Source organism: Narcine bancroftii, chromosome 8 (genome assembly GCF_036971445.1).
Source record: "Narcine bancroftii isolate sNarBan1 chromosome 8, sNarBan1.hap1, whole genome shotgun sequence".
In the NCBI taxonomy this organism is placed as follows: Eukaryota; Metazoa; Chordata; class Chondrichthyes; order Torpediniformes; family Narcinidae; genus Narcine; species Narcine bancroftii.
The window spans coordinates 87,322,932-87,330,799 of record NC_091476.1 but is presented as its reverse complement, the minus strand read 5'-3'; the positions used below and the strand labels follow the sequence as shown (position 1 = coordinate 87,330,799).

Sequence of the window (7,868 nt, the reverse complement as noted above, 5' to 3'; positions counted from 1 at the left end):
TAAAGAATTTTTGTAGCGTAAAGCTTATAAGTCTACTTTTCGCTATCCGGCAGTTTTGAAGGTGTTTTATGGAGACGATCAATTTTGGTTTTTTGAAAATTATCGTGAAGCAATGATTTTTGCTGATTCATTGCCAGATATAAGAGGACAAAGACGTAGTCCACCGTTGTCTCCTAAAGAAAAATCTGGTTGTTCTGGAAACGGAAGAAATGGCAAAAATGGGAAGAATGGGAATGGAAAGAGTCCAACTTCTTCTGAAATGGGATCTTTGAGATTGGAATCTCTTGGATGAAAAGAAGAATTTTTTTTTCTTACTCTATTTTTTTGTTATTATGATATTTTGATGTTATTGATTGTTTGGCTGGGGAGGGAGAGATTTGCTCTAAGTTCTTTACTAGTCATCAGCCACTGGTGGGTGATCCACACCCAATTTTTGTTTAGGGGATTACTACGTTTTGGTAGTATTTTTTGTGGGGGGGGGGGTATTTTCTTTTTTTTTCTTTATTTTTTTATTTTCATTTTAGTTAATTTTTAATGTGTGATTTTTTTCTCCTATTGGAGGGCCTATATATGTTGATTTGAGTTTTCATATAGAGATATTATTGGTATTTAGTAACAATAGTAAATATGTACAGAGCCGTTGTCATACACACGCTCCTGTTCGGCTCCAAATCATGTGTCCTCTTCCGGCGTCACCTACGGCTTCTAGAACGCTTCCATCAGCGCTGTCTCCGCTCCATCGTCAACATTCATTGGAATGACTTCATCACCAACATCGAAGTACTTGAGCTGGCAGAGTCTGCAAGCATCGAATCCATGCTGCTGAAGACCCAACTGTGCTGGGTGGGTCACGTCTCAAGAATGGAGGACTATCGCCTTCCCAAGATTGTGTTCTATGGTGAGCTCTCCACTGGCCATCGAGACAGAGGTGCACCAAAGAAGAGGTACAAGGACTGCCTAAGGAAATCTCTTGGTGCCTGCCACATTGACCACCGCCAGTGGGCTGATATCGCCTCCAACCGTGCATCTTGGCGCCTCACAGTTCGGCGGGCAGCAACTTCCGTTGAAAAAGACCGCAGAGCCCACCTCACTGACAAAAGACAAAGGAGGAAAAACCCAACACCCAACCCCAACCAACCAATTTTCCCTTGCAACCGCTGCAACCGTGCCTGCCTGTCCCGCATTGGACTTGTCAGTCACCAGCGAGCCTGCAGCAGACGTGGACATACCCCTCCATAAATCTTCGTCTGTGATGCCAAACCAAAGAAGAAAAAGATATGTCAAAGTTGAGGTTTGCTACTTTTAATGTTCAAGGATTAAACAGTACAATTAAGCGTAAGCATAAGCGTATATTAAGCGTAGCGTATATTAAGAAAATGAAAATTAATGTTGCTTTTTTACAAGAAACACATTTGAATGTGAAGGAAAGTATGAAATTAAAGAGGGACTGGGTTGGGCATGTATATTCTTCTTCATTTAATTCTAGGGCTAAAGGCGTAGCAATCTTGATACATAAAAATTTATCTTTTGAATTACAATGAATGGAGGAAAAGGCAGGATGTATTCTTAAATTGAATTGTAAAATTTTTAGTGAATTTTGGACTTTACTTAATATTTATGCCACAAATGCAGATGGTAAAATATTTATTTCAGATGCATTTTTATGTTTGGGTCAGGCTAATGATAATATTTTAGTTGGTGGTGATTTTAATTGTGTTTTGGAACCTTTATTAGATAAATCTCTGAAGAAAGTTAAGAAATCCAAGATGTCAGTTCAAGTTCAAGCGTTGATGAAAGATCTTAATTTAGTAGATATTTGGAGACATCTTAATCCGACAGAGAAAGATTTCTCCTTTTATTAATCTAGACATGAATCGTTTTCAAGGATTGACTTCTTTTTAGTATCGACACATTTACAAGGGAAAATACAACAAGCGGAATATAAAAGTAGGGTGATTTCAGATCATTCTTTGTTATATTTTACATATGCAACTTCTGAGAAAATCCAAGTGGCCTATCGTTGAAGGTTTAAAAAATATGGAATTTATGGATGTTTTTGAAAAAAATTTTAATTCTGTTCAAAGTAAGTTTGTATTATGGGATGCTATGAAAGCCTATTTGAGAGGACAAATAATTAGTTATACTTCTAAATTAAAGAAGAATCGATCAAATCAGAGTTTTGAATTAGAGAAACAGATTGATGAGTTAGAAAATGGATTTCAGAAAGATGCTACGGAAGATCAGAAAATAGAATTATCTAGGTTGAAATTGGAATATAATACTTTGCAATCTTATCAATTTGAATGTGTGATTAATAGGACTAAGCAAAGGTATTATGAATAGGGAGAGAAAGCATATAAGGTACTGGCATGGCAATTAAAGAAAGAACAGATTTCGAAGACTATTAATGCTGTTAGATGGAATTCCCTTATTACTTATAAACCTTATGAGATTAATGATCAATTTTACTCATTTTATAAAAAGTTATATACATCTGAAGGAAAACAAGAAACTGAATCGATTGATCTTTTTTTATCACAGTTGAATTTACCGATATTAGAGGATGCAGATATACAGGAGTTGGAAGAGCCATTTACTGATTCGGAAATTAAAATGGCTATGCTGGAAATGCCGAACGGTAAATCGCCTGGTGATGATGGATTTTCGGATGAATTTTATAAATTTTTTTATGATGATTTATCTGCAGTGTTTGGGGATGTATTACGTGAAGTTGGAGAACATTATGAATTACCTGAGTCTTGTTCTAGTGCTTTAATTACAGTAATTCCAAAAAAAGATAGAGATCCTTTGAAAGTATCTTCATATGGACCAATTTCATTGTTAAATGTAGATTATAAAATAATAGCTAAAATATTAGCGAATAGATTGGCTAAATTTTTACCTAAGTTGATTCATATGGATCAAGCAGGTTTTATAAAGAATAGATATGCTTTAGATAACATTTTGCGCATGATTAGTTTGATTAATAGATTTCAACAATCTTCAGATCATCCGATGGTGATATCTCTAGATGCAGAAAAGGCATTTGATAGAGTTGAATGGAACTTTTTGTTTCAAGTTTTGGAGAAATTCAAGTTTGGTCCTTTTTTTATTGGTTGGATTAGGGCTCTATATAGTAATCCGGTAGCTAGAGTATTGACAAATGGTTTGATTCGGAACCTTTTAAGCTATCTCGATCAACTCGTCATGGTTGTCCTTTATCACAGGCTTTGTTTGCATTAGTGATTGAACCTTTAGCACAATTGATAAAACAAAATACACAGATACAAGATATGAAAGTTTTAGATGAGGAGTATAAAATTAATTTATTTGCTGATGATGTATTGGTGTATTTAATAAACCCAGCTCAATCACTTTTGCATTTGAAGGAATGTTTAACACAATATGGATGTCTTTCTGGATAAAAAGTTAATTGGGAAAAAAGTGAAATATTACCAGTAAGTGAAGGAGATTATTCAGTTTATAAGAATATTATTAATTTGAAATGGACTGATCAAATTAAATATTTGGGTATAATTTTGAATGTTAATTATCAATCTTTATATAAATTAAATTATGTTCTGTTAATGAAAAAAATTAAAACTGATTTGATCAAATGGAAAGATTTACCTATTAATTTAATGGGTAGGATAAATACAATTAAGATGAATATCTTTCTGCGTATACAACAGTTGTTTCAACCTATTCCGTACTTGATAATATTTTTTTTCGAGATTTGAATAAAATGGTTAGGGAGTTTTTATGGAGAGGTAAATTTTTGAGAGTGGTTTTGAATAAATTAACTTGGAAATATGAGATAGGGGGACTACGTTTACCACATTTTCGAAATTATTATCAATCAGCCCAACTTAAATTTATTAGTTCATTGATGGATTTGGTACGGCCTCCTAGTTGGGCTAAAATTGAGATGGCAAAAATTTCTGAATTTGAAATACTTCAATTTTTGTTTAGATGGAATATAAATTTGTTACAACAATATAATGTGCCTATATTAAAACATTTAATGAAGTTATGGATAAAAAAAAAATAAAATGACAGGCTCTAGGGGAATATTATCAGCTTTGACTCCATTGTATAATAATCAACTTATTCCTTTTTCAATACATAATCGAAGTTTATTGCATTGGAGATTTAAAGGTGTGAAAAATTTGGGAGATTGCTTTAAAGAGGGTAAATTTTTATCTTTTAATCAGATGAGGAAAGGTTTTGGTATTGATAAGAATTATTATCAAATTCAATCTTTGGTAAGATGTATGTTTGGTAGAGATATGATTTTACCTGAAATGACTAAATTTGAGACTTTTCTTATGAAGGTACCAGAGAAGGGTTATATTTCATCTATGTATCAAATATTTCAGGATGGTATGGATAAAAAGGGTTGGGATAGATCTAAAAGTAAATGGGAAGCAGATATTGGTTTTATTTTTTCCAAAGATGATTGGTTAGATATTTGTTATGATAGTGTAACAAGATTGATAAATTCCCATTATGCAATGATTAACTATAATTTTTTACATCAATTATATTTAACACCTGAAAAATTAAAAAAGTATGGTTTTCATGAATCAGACTTGTGTTTTAGATGTGGTGATATGGTTGGAACTTTTTTTCATGCCGTTTGGTCATGTATACATATACAATCTTTTTGGAAGAAAATTCAATCGTTTTTAGAATATCTGTACAAGATTAAAATAATTTTAAATCCAACAGTATTTTTATTGGGTAGTTTGCAACTTTTGAAAGGCTTGGGATTAGATAAGTTTCAGCTTGCTTTTGTATATTTAGCTTTATCCGTAGTGAAAAAATGTATTGCTAGTACGTGGAAAGATACGAATATGATTGATATTAATAGATGGCATAATGAGATGAAATATTGTTTAATAAGGGAAAAAATTACATATGTTTCACGTGATAATTATATTTTTTTATTATTAAGTGGCCGTTATATTCACAATATTTACATTTAAATTTACATTGATTAGATCTTCTTATGTATATTTAATTTTTCTTTAATATTTTTTCTTTTTTCTTTCTTTATGGCTCTCCTTAGGAGAGTTGGCTGAAGGGGTTATGTCATGTTTATGGTTAATTGTTGTATATGTCATATTATTTGTTTTTTGAACGAATAAATAAAGTTTAAAAAAAAAGAGATGACCTAGTGGAGGTGGACAGTATAAAACCATGAGGAGCTTAGATAGGATGGACAGCGAGCACCATTCTCCCAGGGTAACAATCATAAATGCCAGACGACATCTGTTTAAGGTGAGTGAAGGAAAGTTTAGGTGAAAGGTTAGAGGTATGTGTTTTATACAGAGTAATGGGGGCCTGGAGTGGGTTGCTGGGGATTGTGATGGAGGCAGGTATAATAGGGATATTCAAAAGGCATATGGAAAAACAGAGGGTTATGGGTGTGAGGAAGGGAAAAATTAGATTGTTGCACAGTAGCATTCCAAAGGTCAGCACAATACTGTGGATTGAACAATCTGTACTGTGCTGTAATGTTCTACGCTCTCGCTTCGGCAGCACCTATAATAACATTGGAACGATACAATGAAGGCTAGGATTGCTCCTGCACAAGGATGACACGTAAATTCATGTATGGGTCAGCACGGTAGGCACAGCAGTTTACATAGTGCTATTACAGTGCTAGCGAACGGGATTGGATTCTCTATCACCACAGCTCCTTGTGTGAAAATTATTCTCCCATTCTCTACCATAAATCACTCACTCTAAATCAATAGCCTCTTATTCTTTCTTCATGCTTCCTTCTGCTTCAGGATGAGACAAAAAAATATTTTCCATCCTTTGTGCCTTGGAGAAGTGTGTTTTTGTTTGAAAACCACTGTTTTAATCATCCCTAATTGCGCTGTCTGTAAGAGGTTTGTACATCCTCCCCGCGTCTGTGTGGGTTTTCTCCAGGGGCTCCGGATTCCTCCCACCATTCAAAACGTACCAGGGGTATTGATCAATCGGTGGTAATTGGGCAGCATGGGCTCATGGGCCAAGATGGCCTGTTATCGTGCTGTATGTCTGAACTTTAATTTGAATTATAGACTCATCAAATCACACAAAGTCCACAGAAAGCAATGGGCATTTAATATTAGGGTCTCAGGCATTGAATAAAGGAAAGGTTTGTATAAAAGTTGGTGTTTGATTGTCGTATTTTGTGTTGCATTTCTCAGGAACCCTATGAGTCCAGGAACATAATTTAGTAAATATGCAGAGATTGCTTTTTCATCAGAAACGTGTCCTATATCGAAGAAAGCACCAAATAACATTCATTGATGGTAGTAACATGAAGACAGACCATTGAGGCTGACCAACCAAAGTTTTATCATCATGTGATAATTAGCTTATGCTATTCTCCCTTTAATCTATTTATTTTCCATCATGTGGCCTTCCAATCTCTTGTTCCTTTCAAAGTCGACAACTCCAGAATTGGACTCTCTATCACCACAACTCCTTGTGTGAAAATTATTCTCCCATTCTCTACCATAAATCACTCACTCTAAATCAATAGCCTTATTCTTTCTTCTTGCTTCCTTCTGCTTCAGGATGAGACAAAAAAAATATTTTCCATCCTTTGTGCCTTGGAGAAGTGTGTTTATTTTTGAACTATAGTAGCTTTGAGAGTTTTCATAATTTGGTTCGCAATGAGGATTTGTAAAGATGAAAGAATTACATACATTGCCAGGATGTGGCCAGGCGTCACACTAAGGGCAGCTAAAGACTACTTTCTGACTCCTAGAAATCTGATTTAAACCTGAAAGAACTGCCTGGTCAGACAGAAAGGAGAAATGGCTGTCAATTAAGGTCAATAGATTCCAGTCCCGCAGGAGAGGAAAATCACAAATGTCACTATTCAAGAAGGGAGGGAGACAGCAGAGAGGAAAATGATAGACTGGTTAGCCTGACGCCAGTCGATGCGAAGATTCTGCTGCTGATTGTCAAAGATTGGAGGCACATAACAGGATAGGCCAAAGCCATCATTGTTCCCTCACTGGAAAATCTTGCTCGACGAAGTTGTTGGAATTCTTTGAAGAAGTGACAGTCATGTCTCAGAATTTACTGCTGACTGCAGTTTAATGGAGGTCATCAGAATTCGCTCTAAGGAAGAGAAGCTATCATTGACTCTTCCTTTACTCTACCAGAGCAGGCAACAACAGATGGTCACTTTCCAGATTTCACATGGGTCTAAAAATCCCAATGAGTCCTTACAAATAACTAAAATGTTGGAGAAACTCAGCCAGTCATTTTGCATTATTCAGAGGAAGGAAAAGGTCACCACCATTTTGGGCCTGAAACCTTAGGTACTTTGTAGGGAATGCTGCATGTTCGGCTGAGTTTCTCCTGCACTTTTCTACATTGTATTTGATCTTAGCACCTGCAGGTTTTCTTGATTGACTTTTTACTGTGATGTCCTTCTGCCTGGAGTGCCTGGCTGGATCTCTTGAAGGTCTCTGTGGCTCCCAGGTAGGAAGAATATGTCTCCATGAAGACACTGTTCATCACCAGCCCATCCAATTCAGTCACAACTTCTGACAGCACTCACCCAACTCTTTCACCGTTCCACCAGAAACTGGGTGGGCATTGCCTGCTTGTGTTGTGCTTTGTCATTCATGGCTGGCAGCAAAGATTGTTCCTGGGCTACATGGCAATACGTGCAAGCATTGGGGAAGTCCACACAGGAATAGTTAGAGTTCATCAGGGATCCTCAAGTTCAAATATATGATCTTCTGACTCAACATGTATATTCAGACTAAACAGTGACTCTCCAGACCACAGAGCATGCACACACATGCACAGACACACACACCCCTTCCCCTCCCAACACACATACACCCACA

The 7,868-nt window shown here is 35.8% G+C and overlaps 1 non-coding gene across 1 annotated transcript; it reads left to right on the top strand.

The window, feature by feature from the left end:
- Positions 1-5,528: 5,528 nt before the first annotated feature.
- On the top strand, positions 5,529-5,635 carry LOC138742179 (U6 spliceosomal RNA). The gene has a single exon (XR_011343969.1). It is a non-coding gene; the product is annotated as a U6 spliceosomal RNA (small nuclear RNA).
- The last annotated feature ends 2,233 nt before the right edge of the window (positions 5,636-7,868 follow it).